Here is a 19,536-nt window from a genome sequence, read left to right as displayed (position 1 = left end):
CTCCCCTCTTTCCCCCTCTTTCCCCCTCTTTCTCTGCATCCTTACCCGTCCTTCCTCCCTCCTCTCTCCAACTTTCCTCTCCCTCCATTCCCTGCAATCCCTCCTCCTCCTCCTCCTCCTCTCAAACATCACACAATCCCCTCCTATCCCAATCCAGCGCACCCTCACTCTCTCCCTCCCTCTTCCTTTATCTCTCCCTCCCTCTCTCTTTCTCCCCTTCATCTCACCTCCAGCCAGCCAGAGCACCCTCCTCCTCCTCTTCCTCCTCCTCTTGGATCGCACAGCTCTCGTCCACTTTCTCTCTCTCTCTCTCTCTCTCTGTGTCTTTATCCCTCTCACTCTCTCTTCTGCTGTCTTTTATCTCTCTTTTTCTCTCTCTTTCTCTCTTTCTGTCCTTCCACTTCTCTCTCCAGCCGCCAGAAGCTTGCAGGCTCGCCGCTCTTCCTCCAACTACTGAGGATTCAGAAGCACTCGGGACGAAAGACCCTGTCACTGGAGGTAAGTGTCTACAGTGTTGTCTGTTTTGGATGTCATTAACCTTACATGCATCAGCTGCTGCTTTAGGAGGCGTGATGGGATGGCCGGTGAAAAGAAGAGAATAGAAAAGGTTATAGTGGAGAAAGGCAGCTGTTCTGCAGTATGTGACAGGACAGGAGAGTGAGAAAGATGTAGAAGAGGTAAATAGCACTACATGATGATGATGATGATGATGATGGTGATGATGATGGTGTGTGAGGGGAAAAGTGAATGAAAAGCATGGAACAAGAGAGGCTATTTTGGATGCAGCCGTCACAATTGACTGCAGCCTCAAAAAAGACAAAAAAAAAAGAGTCAGACAGAGTTCAAGAAGATGGAAAGAAAAGCAAAAATGGGAAATCAGGGCATGAGAAAAAAAACAAAAACCAAAACATTAATTAGAGAGCAGGCAACAGAGGGTGAGAGAAATAATTCAGAAATGAGAATGGGATGCTGGTGTTTCCCTCGGTGTAGCAGCTGCATGCCTACAAACGCAGAGCGGCGCCTCGCTGCCTCCTCCTCTCCCGTAAAAAATCCCATTCACAAACAGGACCTGAGAACAGGAGATGGTGATTGGTTCCCCGAGCGCTGTGTGTCTGTGTGTGCTTCATTCTGTGTGTATGTGTGTGAAAGAAAGATAGGAAGGAGGGAGGTGAGGGGGGGATGAAAACCCATTACATTCCTGTGCGGGTGATGATGCTGAGGCTTCGGAGCAGATGCTTGAATGAAACCGCAGGCTATGCGCTTGTACATTACCATTACACAGTCCATACTAATACAGGACTGTTTGAGAGATGTACAGTGACACTGCATTTTAATTTGTGGATAAATTTTTTTCCACAACATAACGTCAAAATGACAGATGTTTGGACAGACTCGGGCGCCAGCGGTAATTTTGCACCAGACTCAAACTTCGTATTTTCCCCCCATTGCGTCATTCTAAGCACTTGCTCCAGTTTGTCATCCCTCTCCCCGCCGCCATCGTCACCGCCACAATCTCTCCACCCGCCGCCAATCTCCTTAGATTAACAGCTGTCCAAACGGCGATGCTCCCCTGCCTTTGCCGAGGCAGGCCAATTAGAAAGTGACATTTGTTTGGGGAGGGTGGGATGAGAAGCTGTTGGTGCGTTAGACTTGAAGGGCAGGGAGGTGATGAAGGAGAGAGATGGAGGTGAGGAAGGGAGGAGGAGAGATGGGTAACTTCAGATACCTTCTCAGGTCGCAATGTGGAGAGAGAAAGACAGTAGGGAGAGATGAGAAAAATAGCGTATTTGACGAGAAATTTCACAAGTAAATGGAAGATGTTGAGATATTTCCCTGAGCAGAGGGGAAACTTTGACCTGCTGTTGACGCTAGAGGAAAAAGTCATTTGAATCTGTTGTCAGGCTATTTAATAGGCGTTATCGGTCGATATAAGCCCCATAGATGTGGGTCAATAACTACACCCACTAGTAGGTTTTATCATCTATTCACATGGTCAATCACCAAAGGAAGGAATAAAAGAGCACAACCGTGACACAAAACACAGGACTTTCACCCAGAAGACCAGAGTTTGCATCCCGTGTGAAACCGATAATGTGTAATTGTCTTTGTGTTCGTAGTTATTTTAAGCCAAAACACAATGTTTTTCCCTAAACTTAACCAGGTGTTTTTTTGTTGCCTAAACGTAAAGAAGTTGTAGTTTTATTGCCTAAACCAGTTTTTTTCCCTAAACCTAAAGAAGTTGTAGTTTTGTTGCCTAAACTTAAAGAAGCTTTTTTGTTTGTGTTAAAAACATAACGTTTCATTCAGTATTACAACATGTTAGAACGTGTTGCTTTTAAGTTTCAGTTTCACTTTTACAACATAGAAGGCGTAGTAGGCCCCGTAGTATGACCCACATCTATGGTGCTTATAGCAACTGATAATGCATATCTAATGGCAAGATAACAGTCGAATAGGGTGCAATATCTGTATATGTTCATGGCAGTCCGTCCAATAGTTGTCAAGAAATTTTTTCCTGAACCACAAATGTCAACTTCATTGTGGTGCTAGAGGAAAAGCCAGGGGATAACCAAAACCAGAAGGAATCTGCAGGCCATGAAGGTCTGTACAAAATTTCATGGCAATCCATCCAATAGTTGTTGAGATATTTTAGTCTAGACCAAAATGGTGGACGGATGCCGCAAGCATGGTTAAAAAGTGGATACATTAGAAAAAATAATCAATAAAATAAATGAAATTATATAATATTGTCCTGGAGGTATAAAATCAGACAAGGCAGTTTAAAAAACGGTGGTTTTAGCTGACGTTTTACAGAAAATACAAAGATGATGCAGATCGTGCATGATCACTCTTGGTTTCAAATCTTAAATTAGGAACAGCAAGAAGAGCTTCTACAAGTGGGCATAGTAGGTCAGAGATATATTTTGGATCCAGTCCATTTAATGAAATAGAAATAGAATTTTAAATTGTGTCCTGAAAGCAATAGGTAGCCAGTTCCACTTAAAACCTGAGCAGCTGCATATGGAAGATGATTTAGTACCTTTTTACTGAATGCAAGCTGCAATAATCCAGATGGGATGAATAGCTTTCTCCGCGTCAACGGCAGACAGAAAATGTTTTGATCCAGACTAGGGTGAGGAAAATGCTATCTCATTCATGTCCTTGTTAAGATGGAGAAAGTTACACGTCACCCAACATCTTCAAATCAGTCCTTTAGGGCAGCAAAACTTTAAGAATCAGCAGGGTTGACAGGAAGACACAATTGTGTATCGTCTGCATATACACGAAACATAATATTGGCGATGGGGAAGCATGTAAATATAAAAAAAGAATAGGTTCCAGAATTGATCCTTGAGGTACACCGCAAGTACGTTTTGTAGACAAGGAAATAGATAAAAAAAACTGATAGGATTTGAACCACTCAAGAGATTAAGGAAAGAGAGGGTGAGACGTGCCGGAAGACAGAGATAGAGTAGGAGAATTTTAATCAGCTTCGCTACAGAGGAGAGCATAAAAGTAAGTAGCCATTATTGTTTAAACAATCTTTCCCGTAAGGATGCTATAGATTACATATGGGCTATAACCATCCACACCCTCTGGACCCTCCCTCTATCTCTCTCCACTCTCGAACCCACTCATCATACGTCCTCATAAACTTTATCACCACTTCTCCATTAGATATAAAAGTCAGGCGTGATGCATGGTAGCATATCCTTTCGAGATTTCATGGGAAATCAGTGATTTAACGAGCGTGGAGCCCTGTGGAGTGTGAAATACCCAGGTGTGATATAATACTCCTGAGGGAGGAGACCTGGATATGGGACGTTTATGTGTGTGTGTGTGGGAGAGAGAGAGAGTTTTTTATGTATGAGTTGGGTGAGGAAGATAAGAAGAGGGACAGACAGGTTGTGTGGATGAGTGTGTGTGAGAAGGAGAGAAAGAAAGAAGAAAGGGATGTGTGTGTGTGTGCAGGGCTGATGCTGGTATGTTTAGGGAAGCGTGGAGAACCAGTGTAGGAGAAAATTCAGACCGGTGTCCACGGGATTGGGACAGGTGGACTGGGAAAGGTGTTTAAGCACCATAACAGTCAGACTGGGGGTTCACTCAGTGTGTGTGTGTATGTGTGTGTGTGTATTGACTATAGGTGGTCTAGTTGGTCCTATTAAGCGCTCTGATTAACTGCAGGAGCTGTAAGTGCTGCTAAATGCTGGTTTGAGGTGGCTCTTGTGGCCTGTCAGTTGAGATGAAAAAATATGTGTGTGTGTGCACTTCTCCCTCTCTGTCACAGTACACTGATCCAAACGCTGTCCTTCACACTACAGTATCTCGTATATCCATGTTGTGTTCAGTTCGGGGGCAATGACATTGTTGTCAGCACATCAGCACATCTGCTGAACTGAGCGGACATCTTCATGGGAAAAATTGTCACAACAAAATCCACCACTTGGAAAACCTGACACTCATTCCTGCAAAAGGAAGCGCAAACTCAATTTTTCTACTAGTGTAGGCCACTCCTGCAATGTTCCCGTTGGCATTACATGTAGGGGGTGATGAACTGATCTTTTTTCTGCCACATAACGGCTCATGATTTCGTCTATTATGAGGTGAATGATCCAAAGAGGGCTGGCTTCAGTGGTTTGGCTGCGCTAAAATGTGTGGCTGAGTCCTTACAGTTAATGATTATCATTAATGGGACATGCAGATATCTGCCCTGATGTTACCGCTAATTAAAAATCAATCTAAAAGTGTGAAATCATTTAAAAATATAATTAGGTGCAATGCAGGGTCACTCTGACTCATTCAAACGGCACAAATGTAAAACGAGAGTAAGAATCTGCAGCCCTGCTAGCGGCTCTGTGAGGCTGTGAGGTGCTTTGAGCTAAATGCTAACCTCAGTATGCTAACATGCTCACAATGATGAAGGCTAACATGTTGATATTTAGCAGGTAAAATGCATATAAGAAGTGGACGCAGTCACTGTGAGGTCACCATTGGTTTGTGGACTGCCGTTTCGAAGCCTCGAGCTCAACATCTTGATTTTTGGCCGTTGCCATCTTGTTTTTTTGCAACCAGAAGTGACATGAGAGGGTGGAGCTAAGTGCAACCGAACTCTGAATAAGACATTTTCAGGTGACCAAAAAGGTTATAATTAACTTTCATGAACTGAAAACACACTGTGAGAGGATTAAAGTTATAAGACGAAAATACTGACAACTCCCAGACCGGACAACGCCGTGGTAGCGACCTGTCAATCACAACATAGCCACGCCCTAAAGCATACCCAGCTTTATTGTCTATTTGACTTTAAATGGGACCATAATTTACTTAATGAACATCATGCTTTATTGAAGAAGACTTGAAACTAGAGATTGAGACCATAAACTCATGTTTACAATGTTTACTGAAGTATTAAATCAAGTGAGAAGTAGGCTCATTTTCTAATATATTTCTATACAATCAGACTTGGAGTTGGAGATGTTCACCAACTAACATAAGCATGTTAAGCTACCATTTGCTAATCGTCCCTATACACAAAGTCGAGCTGATGCTAATGGGAATGCCATGAGTTTTGCAGCTATTAATGGAAATCCATTCATCTACACAATAGTTGTTGAGACATTTCACAAGAAAAAAACCCCAAAACAAACCCAAACAAATGAACATCTGTATTAACCGGCATGGCAATCAATCCAGCAGTTGTTGAGATTTTTCAGTCTGGACCAAAGTGGTGGACCGACTGACAGGGTGACCATCATTGTCATTCCGGCCAATTGCGTGGCTAAAAATGCAGATTTTTTTGGGAACAGGAACACACAAAGAGCAACTTGTATTGTCAAACTGCCCATAGAAATGGCTTCATTATCTACCTTGGCTGCATTGTGCAGACCTGCATTCAGGCTCAATCTGAAACCTCACAATGAGAAAAACACTTCAAGCATTCGGGGTGATGATTGTGTCGACATGCATGTGTATGTGTGTGTTTACCTTTGTCCTACATTGCCAATTGCCCCCTGGTTGTCAATTTTCTCTCCTCCGCTGCTCACTGTTGTGTGGAGACACACTGTAACGGTGAATGTGAGTGAGTAGGATGGACGCCTGCCAGTGGGTGGATTGGATAGGGAAATGTCATTTTACTGGGAAAGATGGAGGGGTGGTTGTTTGTGTGGGCTTGTTATCGTAGGTGAGAGAGTATCAGGAACGGGTCAGTTAATTGTGAGGAAGCACGGTGCTTATGTGGGCAAACATCCATGGAAAGATGCACCCTGGGAAAGGGAAAAAAACACGTCTTTTGATCTTGTTTTTTTTCATTTTTGTTTCGTTTTTCACTTTTATTTCTTCTTTTTCTCTCCTCCATACTTTCCATTCCCAATTTTTTACTCATTTGTTTAAATCAGTTGTGACCCTTTTCTTCTTTTTGTACACCCCCTCCACCACCTGTGAGCTGATATGCAACTCTAAGATGCGTAGTGACTGCTTAGCATATGGTAACTACAGTCTGTCCACCACTTAAGAGGTTGTCTGGATAATTAAAACACCGTTTCCAGCCACGGCACGGAGCTCGCTCTGAGACAATTTGCATTTCGGCTGATTTTGCCATGAAAAGCACAATTAACTCGGCGTTCAGGGCTCTTGTTAAAAGGCATTAATTAAAACCCAGATTTTGATAAAAGAGAATGAAGAAGTGGATTTTTTTTTTTTTTATGCTGAGATTACAGATTTAAGAAAAGAAAGGAAACTGGGGGTTGCGATCACAAACACTCAGTGTCATCTTATGCGGCTTATCAAGCATGTATACTTTATGCTGCATTTGCTTATCAGGCTGCATGCAAAGTCATCTAAGTCACACAAGTTATGTTATACCGTAGCAGCACGGGTCACTGGACCTCGTCCCACAGATGCAGACTGATACAAATAGGCTTATACAGGTGCACGCACAGTCAAACTGTGCACTGATGCAGAGCAGGTCACAGATAACATGAATATCTCCCACCAATCACCTCTACACAACACACACACACACGTTAGAAAATGACATCATAACGGGCCCAGACAGAAGGCTGTGATAGGCAGACAGGCTCGTCATCACCGGTGAGCCGCCAAGGTCAAGGGCAGATGCTGAGCGAGGCGGCCGGCATCTGGAGAGCGCTTGATGGCCTCGCTGATACGCGAGATGATCAGTGAAAAACGTGCCCGACAAAGCCGGTTTGGGGCTTATTAGTGTGTGTGTGTGTGTGTGTGTGTGTGTGTATGCCTGGTGTAATGTTGTGTGTGTGTGTGTGTGCACGAGTCATTGTTTTTGCGGGCGGCACCGGCGCTGGAACCGAGCCACCCGCTAATAAGGAATTATGAGCGTGACGTGAACGGCATCTATTGAAACATCAGATGTTGCGGTTTAGCTAATATTTGAATAAGTGATGGGATGGATGGTGCTTGACGTTCTCTGCCAGACAGTGCTCAGCTGGACTTTGTGAGGTCATGTGAAGGTGTTGCACACAATTCCGACGGATGGAAAGGTCTCAGGTGTTGCGCTGCCCCTATGGTGGCTTAATGGCAACACCTCTATTACTCTAAATGGTTTAACTCACCTTTTGTCAAATGTTCTTCAAGCAAAGCACTTCTTTACCTTAAGGGAGAACTCAGGTCCAAAAGGTTGTTTGAGCTATTTGAAGGGTTGGGTGGCAGAAGCGTGAGTATTTTTAGTAAGGTCAAAAAGGCTGTGCTAACTTTAGACTGTCACAGGTGAGAAACAGGAGTCAGCCCACTTCCAATTAGAAAACCCGTGACCTCTTAAATGAGATCACTAACGAAGCTGTGGTCAGGTGGGAGAGAGTGAGCAAAAAATGGTTTAAGAGTTTTCTTATTTTAGAGCTTGATCTTTTTTTAGAAAAGAAAAAAATGAAATAGGATGATGATGATGCGACCTACTTTATCAAAGCCACTTAAAGCCTCCATCTTTGGGGAACAAAGTCATGGTATATATATAGAGAGATAGTTACACTGTTTCATTAAGCAGTGAAGGTTAAACGTTTACTCGGTCAACAAATGTAATTTTGTTCTGCATATAAGTTGTACAACATCAGTAATGAATTAAACAAAGTCGGCTATTTCATTGGTTCTTACTTCAGGTTCAGGTTCAGGTTATTTTATTTGTACCCATATAGGTGAATTTAGCAAGTTTTGCAGTAAAAAGACAAGGTATCCATCGTGTACATACATTTTATAAACACAGACAATAGACAAACATGATAAAAAAAACTGCTCAAGGCTCCACTTTATGATAATCACATGCAAATTTTGGGCAAAAAACATTCCATTTTTTAAATGCAGTATAAATGTGTTATTTTCGCCTATTCTAGAAATGGTGTATTTGAATATTTCTACATACTGGGGTCCTTAAACCGTCTTGGAATCTCATAAATTGGGTATGACTGGAAAACTGAGACTCTGTGGATTCATTGAGCCCAAGACATTTCCACCATAACTCGATGCAGAAATTGGTGCATACATATTCACCAGAATGCAGAAAATGAAGTGTTAGACGCTCCAAAATTTCCTGAGGGACGACCTTCTGCTTAATATGTCTCACCCCATCTCAATGTTGAGACAAAACCTACGCCCTTGACTGTACACATGTCACCTTCTCATTGGGGGCTGAACCACCCTAAAGGTCTGATACTAGAATCACTCCAGCAATAAGCTTATTTCATAAAATGTCTACTTATTCTTTAAATGTCTATAATTCTTAAACAAAGTTCACCATATATATTGTATGTGAATATTTTACATCAAATTTTTAGAAAAATGTCTCCTCAATAAAGCTGCATCCCTTTTCCAGTTGTTAATCTTTAGTTGTGTTCTCAGAAGTTTAAATCCAAAAATAAACTTTCCGAAAATGGAGCACCACTTTAAATTCTTTACCTGTTCCTCTTCCATATCTAATGTTTTCAAAGTAGGATTATCCAAAGTGAGTGAAAAGTTCTTTTTGGCTCCCGGCACAACACTCAAGAAGAAGTGGGAAAAGGGAAAAGTGCCGTACAGGCCCGGTGTGGCCTTGTATGCAAAGCAGCGTTATCTTGAAACAGCTCAAGCTAATGTGGAGCAACGAACTGTCAATGGTCAGATGGAATTGCATTATCAACCCGTGAAGTGAATGACAGCTCATCTCAATAGCAGATTAGGCGAGATGAGCTGTGGCCTTGCAAAGCAGCATTCGTTGTGAACAATATCCATCAATCCGCCTTGTCATATCCCAGGCAGGACGCATCCCGCCCTTCAAGAACAAAGGCCAGTGGACGTTTCCTTTCCATTTATCGCTTCCTCCTCTTCCTGTACTCCCCTGACCTTAATTTCCAATTCCCTGACTCTACATTTAATTTAATCCGCAATCTCTGCATTACTTTGCTACTCCACTCTATGCTGAAACATTCCCAACAGAGCGTGGGCCTGAGAATTCTGACACTAGCCTGATTCATACATATGCCAGAGCCTGGTCTGGGCTTCGGCCCCAAAGCTTTGGACCCACATCTGACCCGAATCCAAAGCAAATGTTTTAACGTCAGAACTTGTTTCCTTCATTCTCTTTCTTGTATATACATTTGCTGAGCAGTGGACGGGTTTAAAGGTGCGACCAGGCAAAGGGTGTTCATGCTTGAGTAAAAGATTTCAGCATATATGCCATGCTGTATGACTCCTCTTCATAAACAAGAACAATCTACAGGAAAATAACAGAATTAACTGATACATATCGGATATATATCGGATTAAACTAGTACAACATTGTCAGGCTCAATATGAACATTTAATAAAAAAAAATTCACAAAATCAATAAAGCAAAACCAGAGATATCTTTTTTATTGCACACGTTCTTCTTTTCGCCTACATTACATTACCCACAATGCTACTGACTCACAACAGTACGGTCGGAGATTCGGGTGTGTCATGCAAGTAGCGGCTAATGTAACTTCGAGCAGCTAGCTCGTAGCTTCTGTCTAACTCCACAACCCCAGTTTTTTTTCATTTTCAAACTTGTAGTCTTCAGCCCCGACCAACGCTGACTCAAGTGACATCACTTGAGGCAAGTTATCAGACTTCACACAGCTCCTTCTGTTTAGTGGGCAACCTCCGAGTCTGAAAAATGAAGCCAATGCTGAAGTGCCTTAAACATGCATTCTTTCTAATAGCCAGCAGGGGGCGACTCCTCTGGTTGCAAAAATAAGTCTGATTGTATAGAAGTCTATGAGAAAATGAGCCTACTTCTCACTTGATTTATTACCTCAGTAAACATTGTAAACATGAGTTTATGGTCTCAATCACTAGTTTCAAATCTTCTTCAATACAGCATGATGTTCATTTGGTAAATTATGGTCCCATTTAGAGTCAAATAGACCATAAAGCAGAGTATGCTTTAGGGCGTGGCTACCTTGTGATTGACAGGTCGCTATCATGGTGTTGTCCAGGTTTGGAGTTGTCCGTATTTTCATCTTGCAACTTTAACCCTTTCACAGTGTGATTTCAGTTCATTAAAGTTAATTAAAACATTTTTGGTTGCCTGAAAACGTCTTATTCAACGTTCAGTTGTACCTAGCTCCAACCTCTCTTGTCACTTCTGGTTGCAAAAAACCAAGATGGCGACGGCCAAAAACCCAAGATGAATCAAACTCGAGGCTTCAAAACGGCAGCATACAGTATAATGCTACTGTTGCCATTCACTGTTTTCACATTCTGAAACTACCTCTCTACATAGTAGTTTTCATTGTTAGTGACGGAGTCAGCCATTACTGTTTTGGATTCAATTTGATGCCTTTGGATACTACTGTATGTTGGGTTTATTTATTTTTTGAGAGATCCTTTATTTATTTGTTTGGGAGGAGGATTTACTTGTGGGGATAAAACTGAACTGAACAAACAGAATTTTTTACTTTTGTTGTTTATTGCTGAATCCCAGAAAAGTGGTGTTTTTTTTGTTAAACATTTGACTCTTTATTTTTGGTGACTATTATCGGGACTTTCCCAGATCCACTTTGTTTGAACCTATTACTGAGCGCCAGTTGGCGCCATAAAATGGCATTACATTTGGCGAAGAGCGCATTATGACTTGTTCAGGACTCGAGACTCGAAGTTTAGGACTTGGGACTTGACTTGGGACTTGCCAGTCTTGACTTGGGACTTGAGCGCAAAGACTTGAGACCTACTTGGGACTTGAAAAAAAAGAAATTGGTCCCACACCTGGTTCACAGTATGCCATTTGTTATAACAGACCCGTCAAAAGGTCTGTGGAACTGAAAAGTGAACATTTCATCTCATTCTCACAGATCAATATAGAACGCCAACGCTCCATATACCCCTGTGAAATACAGCAAAGAAAATGATTGAACTTGCGTAGGGTTTCTCTGTGGGTTGTAAGCAATAAATTACATCTCAAGGGTTTAAACACTGTGATGTCTTCATTCAGAATTCATATCAGTGATCTGATCCAGCAGGATAAACAAAAGCCAGCAGAAGCAACACTCAGTTACGATGCTCATCCCATATTGCGCTCTTTCATGAGACCCATTCACTTGAGTGTCACATTCAATCTGGTGACTCCAGGCTGAGGCCTGCGTTATCATCAGTGGGCGACGTTAGGGTTGGAGACAGATGAAGCTTTCAGGAGGCTTTATTGTACCTCGGTGGAACGAAGACTTTTGCAGCTGGCTTGTGTCACAAGGGTTTTGTGTGTGCTTTTCTGAGGAAGTTGAAATACACATTACCTTACATGTAGCTGTACGCTCATGGATGTGGGGCATTTTAGAAGTGTGCAGGACTCTGTGTGTTTCTATTCACATCCTCCCCTGAAGATAGACCTCGGTTGCACTGTCTCTGTCTTTTGTGGCCTTACGAATGACTGCACATTTGTTTTTCTTTGTGTGAATGTACATATTCCATCCTCAACCCCCTGCCTTCCACCCCGTTTTCCATCCTACTTTCTTTCTTTTGCTTTGTAAAAAGGCTGGCCTCCTCTGCAAACAGGCCCGAGGCGAGTTCTAAGCACTTGAGTGTGGACCGAGTGTCAGAATGAACATGAGACGCTGAGAGGGAGAGAGTGTGTGTGTGTTGATGCCCTTCTTGGAGCAAGCGTCTTTGTGTATGAGCAGTCGAGAGTGTGCTACTACTGCTGTAACTGTTAGGGTTTTCTGCTGCAAGGTCAATGGAGCTCTACTCACCCCCCCCTCCTCCATCGCTCTCTTACTGCAGGAGTTGCTGTCAGTGACAAGAGAGTGTCAGCTGCTGCTGCTGACCGGGCATCACTGCTGGGGTTAGGGATACAGGGCAACACACACATCCTGGCATCCGTGTACACACTCATGCGTGCGGGGCCATGCATTGCTCACTCGCGCAAACTCAAATTTGAATGCACGCACACATACCATGCACACGCCACCATGCAGCGCTGAGAAAAAGTGTATTGATGAGCATTTGAGTTGACATGCGGATAGCCATCCCACGTAGTCCCCTACTCCGCTAAACGCATCATTATCCAACTGCGAGAGTCTATATTTAGACAATCCTAAACAACCACCAAACGCAGTGCAGTTGAGGCGTGTGTCAATACGCAAACCACTTGTGTAATGATGCACAAAATTAGATGGATGAATAATACTCTACGAGATGAATGCCTAATTGCAAGTAGCGTCAGAAGTGAGAATGATAATTATGATATAAAGTGGATGACGGTGTGGTCTATCACATGTATTTTGCCTCGCTGACTCAAGGTCAAACTTCCATCCTTAAGAAGAAATCTGCTAACAATGCAGGCGAAACGCCCCCAGACTTTATGTCCAATGAATATAACCAACTACAAACTGTGACTTTAACAACCCCTCCTCTCCTCGCTGCCTCTTTTCTCTCCCTCCACCGCCCCCTCCCCATCCCCTCTTTCTTCTCACATCACAGATGTGGTCCAGAATACAAATTGTGTTTTCCTTTCTTTATTTGGGTAGCCTATAATGCTGTAGGCCAGAAGAGAATGGGGACACGGGACTGAATGCGTCCCACCAAAAAGAAAAGGGAGGCGACAATGAGGCGGTAAAGCTGCTCCGCAGACAAAAAGACGAGATGACAAAGACAGGAAGAAATAGAGACACGCCGAGAGGGAGAGAATATATAGAGACGAATGGAAGATACAGGAACAGGGAGAAAAGATACAAAGACGCAAGGTAAAATGTGACAAAGGAGGGTGTACTTGAGGTGTGTTCGATAAAGGACGGGCTGTTGAATAGTCTTCAAAGATGTGGCTCATTGTTTGTTCCAAGCAACAATGATACAAAGTGTCCTCAATAGTGTCCGAAAGCTGCATAATGCTGCATAAAGGGGTGTTGATTCTCAGTGGGAACGACAGTACGAGTGACCCTTTCACATTACAGCGAGTCCTTTGATTCCATGTTCAGATCAAAAATATCGATCAATGGAGCTTTCCCTGTAAGATAATACAACATATCCGGTAGCTTATGATTCTCGGAGTCTGCTTTCAGAGGGTACATCAGATGTGGCTCGTGCTTTAAAGTAAAGGACAACGAGAAACAGTGTCACGTGACAAATACAAACTTTTAAGAATGAGAATAAAACCATTTTTTTTTTCATTTGGTTTAAAGCATGCACAGATCAGACACACTTGCAGCCTGGTCTCAGAAGATTAAGTTACAACGAGGGAAACGTATTTTCTACTGGAATACGTTTGTTTTCGAAGTATCACAAGTACGTTTTCTAATCAAAGTCTGCGTAAGGACGAAAAGAAAAACAGATGATGCTTCCGAGACGAACAAGACAACGTGCTCAGATGACGGTAATCAAAAGAAAATATGATGATCTTCTCTTGGATTCACAGTGAATGCAGTGGGAGATGATGAGAGACTAGTGTGTATTTTATGTCTGAAAACTCAGACAGCTGACAGTATGAGACGCAACAAATTAAGAAGACACTTAGAAACAGTCACTTTGTAGCAGTCCCTCATTCTTTGCTACTTACTGTCATTTCTCTTTTCCCAGTACATTTTAGCTGAATGTCTCAGTTCCCCTGAGTTGATTGGAGGTTATTCAGATCACCTGTTGTGCAGGTGGACTGATGGCTCCTAATTAACATCTGAGAGCAGCTTGATGCATTTCCCCTCTCGGCCAATCAGGGTGTGACAACGCCCTTTCTTTAGGGCTAAAGAGAGGTGGAGAAAAAACCACCCAAGACACTCTGATCCTTCCTCCACTTAATGCAGACCTCATTTTTTTTATCAGATTCGGTCAGAAACTCTGGCACTTTAGCCCCTTTTGAGACGTGTTTCCTGTCTTTTGTTTTCTGACTGAGGGTGAATTTGAGAGTCCTGAAACTAGAGTGAATATTAAAGAACATCTTTCCTCTTGGTTACCTGCATCTGAGCAGATCTTAGTGCTATTTGTGCAAGACTTTGTGCTTGCCTAATGATAACCTAATGCCCACAGGCTTTGTTTTGTTTATTGGTTTATTTTCAATGAAATCCCCTTTATACACATTTCCTTATCGAGGAAGCATTTTTTAAAGAGTAAATATTTCTCTATTATGTGGTTGGGAACTGATTCTCAGTTGAAATCTGGGAAATAAGTACCACCACAACAATAAAAAAGTGGTTTGATAAAGTTGAAGTAATCTTTTCAATACACAAGTTAAACATGGCCCAAAACTGTATTAAATTAGCACTCTATACTACTGATTTTGTATTGCATTTTCATGAAGTTGGTCAAAATCAAAGCAGCAGATATCAATTTTAGTGCCCTACATGGATGAAGCTTCAAAAACACAGAACTTCCCATAATGCAACTCAATAACAAGTCTTTCATTAGACCCTCCCTGCCTCCTAAATGCCCCGTTCTTTCCAAATAACCCTATTTCAAACTGTGCAAAGCTCTCTCCAGAGGCAAACAAAACATGGCAGAGCTGTTTTCCCTGGCTGAGTAGTAGCCTTCTCCTGGTGATGAGTAAATTGAACCTCATGTGTATAATCGGTGGTAAACCATTCATTTATAAATGTCTTTTAGTGACCTAGAGCACATACAGAACTCAAACTGAACTTGAAGATAAACCTAATCCCTGTGTAGTTCTGCAGGCCATAGTGACATCAGTATGGCATAAAGAGTAGAAATACTGTTCTTCTGCATGAACAAGCATCTGCCTTTGAGCCTTCGAAAGTGTCTGTTCCTTCTTGACAAGGACGAGACCTGTGATACCAACACATGCTCATCCCAACTCGTCACATACTCACACTTTGTCAGATCCCTTCGCGTCAAGTTTCGATCACAGTAAACACATGCTTAATGTTGTTAAAGAGGACCTGTTATTCTTATTTTCAGGTGCAAACTTGCATTTTGGGTTTCTGCTAGAACATTTTTACATGCTTTAATGTTCAAAAAACACTTTATTTTTTCATACCGGCTGTGCTGCGGCACCTGTTTTCACCCTCTGTCTGAAATGTTTGTTCTCCTGCCCCACCCCCTCCGAAAAACCTAGTCTGCTCTGATTGGTCAGCTGGCCTCTGTTGTGATTGGTTAATCGAACCAAACTCTTTGGACTCCGCTCCAGCTCCGCTTGGCTTAGCTTTGTTTGAGGGCATGCCAAACTAGCCGCTAGGCAAAATATGTTACTTGGGGACATAACCGCGTTACGGAAGAAAAGGCAGCACTTCAATCAAGGCAGTTCAGACCTTTTACATGCACAAAAGACTATATAACACACTAAGGGAAAGTGGAAAAGTACAAAAGCATAATAGGTCCTCTTTAAGTAAACAAAAACACTTGCTTAGGTTTAGGAAACAGAACCACTTAGTTAGGTTTGGGAAAAAACAGCATGGTTGGGCTTAAAATTACTACATTTGTAAAGCGAAAATGAGACAACGTAGTGTGAACGCGGGACACGAACGAATAGCTGATCGTAACGTGAAATTGAAACTTAAGCAAGGGGACATGAACAACAATCTCCTGGATGAAAAACCCTGTGTTGGGCTCATCTACCTCCCTTACCATCTACCCTGTGTATGAGTTTAGCTCTGTCACCACCCTCCTGGAGCACTTTCTCTCAGCATTTACTATTGCAGCGGATGACTTTACATTTATTGAAAGCCCAGGCTTGTGCGTTGGCATCACACGCCATTGGGTGTGACAAAGCGTTGGAAATCTACGCCCTGGGAATGAGAATGGGCTGGAACTACCCACCATGGCACTGATAAAGTAAGCCGCTACTCTTAAGGTGAGGTTGTCCTGTGCCCCTCACAGACAGCATGCAGTGAGTCAGACATCCGAGTCCATCAACGGAAACATGCTTGTCTGCCACTCACGCAATAGTATACCCCACTTTGTCTGCTGGATGGAAGGGTAAATGTGGCTAGGCCCAACAGCCAATAGCAAGACCATACTTTAAAACACCAATTAAATTTACGCCACCAAAGGATTAACTCAGAGCCTAGGACTCTGAAAGGCTCACAAGGTCTATAAAATCAAAGGAGTAAAAAACATGCAGAAGTCTAACACTCAATTTTAAATCAGATTTATTACAATTTAAATAAAGAAAGGATGGTACCACCCAAGATCAAACAGTACTCATGACTGAATGATTTAGACATTAAAAAGAATAAAAACAGTGCTAGCAGCAAGCTTTAAACCCCATAAAAAGTCTGAATCCAATGCAGTCCAGTTGGCAACCTCCGGTTCTGAAAAGTGAAGCCAATGCAGAAACATTAGTTATGGTCTCAATTGCTACTTTCAAGTCTTTTTCAATACAGCATGATTTTCATTTATTAAATTATGGTCCCATTTAGAGTCATGTAGGGTATGCTTTAGGGCTACCTTGTGATTGACAGGCCGCTACCACGGCGTTATCCGTGTTTTCGTTTTACAACTTTAACTCTTTCACAGTGTGTTTTCAGTTCATGAAAGTTAATTATAAGCGTTTTTTGGTCGCCTAATAATATCTTATTCAACGTTCGGTTGTACTTAGCTCCACCCTCTCGTGTCACTTCTGGTTGCAAAAAGCCAAGATGGTGGTGGACAAAATGCCAAACTCCTTCAAAGGCTTCAAAACGGCAGTCCACAAACCAATGGGTGACATCACGGTGACCACGTCCACTTCTTATATACAGTCTATGGTCCAGTCCAATCCAGCGGCTCCTCTCGTGTCCGTCTCTTGGTTGCTTTTCTCAATGAAAATAATTGTTTTCGCTCTTTTCCTGACTGGCTTCGGCAAGAGTTTGATTGACAGATGGTTCAGCCAATCACCTGCCAAGTATTCTACTCCAAACATTTTCCAATGACTGCTTCTCAGATGGTTCTGTGAAACAAACCATCTGATGGGGTCAGGTTTGGTAGTTAATGGCTGCTGGGAGAACCGTTCTGCTGCACACTGTCGCTGGACTGCATCCTCGAAAACCCCCCTGTGCTGTGAGCCGCTCCCTGCTTTTCTCATCTCCGTCTGTATCACATTCTGGCTAATTGTGTCGCTCGTCCTGTGATTAGTCGCTGGGATTGGAGGTGTGGCTGTCCAAGGGTCATTGCAGTTCAGTTTATGCATCTCCAATAAAAACTCACACTTCAATCAATGCATTAAAACAGCATTCAGATAAAACATGCAACAAGCGCAAAGGCGTTTTTGACCCTGTCACATAAACACTGTCAAGCTGGCCCGCTGCATGGGGCGACTAACAGAGCAACAGCAACATTAGAGGAAGCAAAGCGGGAGCAGGGAGAGAGGAAGAGGCACCAAAAGGCCAGGGGTGTTTGTTTGTGTGACTTTGGACATCTGTGTTTCATATTGTGTGTGCGTGTGTGTGTACAGTATCACTGTGTAGACCACTGTCCGGAAAGAGTTGTGTGTATGAGTAAAAAAGAAGACACGTGACTCTCTCTGACCCCATTTCAAATGTTTTTTGTGTTGCATTGCCCTAAGAGCTACACCAGCTACTAAACACACACACACACACACACACACACACACAAACAAAGATCGATGTCTGTCTCGTTTGATTTAGTTTTGTCCCTAAACAAAGCCCAGCCAAACTGGACTCCATCACTTTAAAGCAGCCGAGGAAAAAGGATATGCCCTTACATCACACTGCTGTGAATCAGCCAGGCATGACGAAGACTGCAGTATTTTCAGCTGGGGAGACACAAACTCTCTCTCACACACACACACACATACACACTACGGCCCCGCCGCTGTATTAAGACACTACAGTAAACCAGTCACCCCTTCTATAACGCCACACCTTCAGTGATAAAGATTCTTATCACGCAGAGTGTAACTCGAGAGAGGAAATGGGTAAAAGCTTGAATGCCTCTGTGCATTTGCAGGCGAAGGTTAAAGTTACACTTTATTCCTCCTGGCTCAACTTTTTGTCTGGACCGCAGAGGGCCAGCCCAACAAATGCAAAAGTCTTGTCACTGACTGACTGAGTGACGAAGATACATGATTAGTCGGCCGAGTGTTGGAGTTTCCTCATTGGTCGTTGCTCTTTCAAAAGGCAGAGAACAGTCCTTTATGCAAATGAGTCCAGCGTGACGCGTTCGGCTCACGAAACTTGGATCAAGCTGTCAAACTAGGCGATCTAGTTCTAAAATAAAACGAGATTCAGCAGTGGCATAGACTATTTCTCGCTTAAAATGTTTTCAGAAGTAGATGTTGGTGAATTGTTTAGACGGATTAACAGAAGGTTTACGAGCAAGCCGCCATGTTGTTTCCTGTTTGAAACGGCGAGCAGAAATCCAGGGACAAATCATCTGCATTCCACGATCGGGTACGTCACCGTTTGAACGGCCAGTTGAGCTGAGCAGCGCGGCCCCTCGTGACTTCGCCGGATCTGGTGGACATGTACTACTAGGTTTAACATTATAGACATGACCACTGACTTTGTGTAACAATTTAGCCACAAATTCACAGACTGACCGTACACGGTCCAGCCACATACTTAATTTTGACCGAGTCTTGTTTGTTTCTCCATTGCATGATTCCATCAGCGTTAATTATGTCCATCAAAAATGTATGTGCACAGTATATGTGTCTTTTTGTATTTATGTGCATGTGCACATGTGTAGTACCAGCTCTCTAAAGGGCCCAGACACAACAACCCAACATCAAAGAACTAGCGGCAATGAAGGCCGACTGTTGCATTGTCTCACGTTGCCTTTGTCTTGGCCGACAAGTTGCACTTGAACACACCGCAGAGACTACAGCCAACGGCCAGTTAGCACGTACCTCCTGCCCCTGCGTGAGATGAAATAACTCTCCACACCAGCAGGTGGTGGTAGTATGTAATCATTATTCAAAAAGAGAAACCAGAAGACTGAGGACTATGGATATACAACAGCCGTTATGAAACGTACATGAAATAAAGCGGCGTCTGCCAACCATTTTCACACCACTCTCACTCACCACTTAGCTTCATTCCAGATGGCCATGTTCAATATCTGTGTATTGGAATGATCAGATGAGATGAAGATGAAAAATGAAAAGAGCCTTCTGTGTTTTTCCCCTTGACATTTCTAGTT

The 19,536-nt window shown here is 42.8% G+C and overlaps 1 protein-coding gene across 1 annotated transcript in view; it reads left to right on the top strand.

The window, feature by feature from the left end:
- The first annotated feature begins 274 nt into the window (after positions 1 to 274).
- Positions 275 to 19,536, top strand: part of pvalb6 (parvalbumin 6) — a 60,108-nt gene continuing 40,846 nt past the window's right edge. Inside the window, exon 1 of the mRNA XM_037793379.1 lies at positions 275 to 498. The gene's annotated coding sequence lies outside the window, so the exon portion shown is untranslated. The remainder of the gene's footprint in view (positions 499 to 19,536) is intronic.

This window comes from Sebastes umbrosus, chromosome 14, assembly GCF_015220745.1.
Source record: "Sebastes umbrosus isolate fSebUmb1 chromosome 14, fSebUmb1.pri, whole genome shotgun sequence".
Classification (NCBI taxonomy): domain Eukaryota; kingdom Metazoa; phylum Chordata; class Actinopteri; order Perciformes; family Sebastidae; genus Sebastes; species Sebastes umbrosus.
The sequence above is the reverse complement of the archived record's forward strand: the minus strand, read 5'-3'. Positions and strand labels throughout refer to the sequence as shown.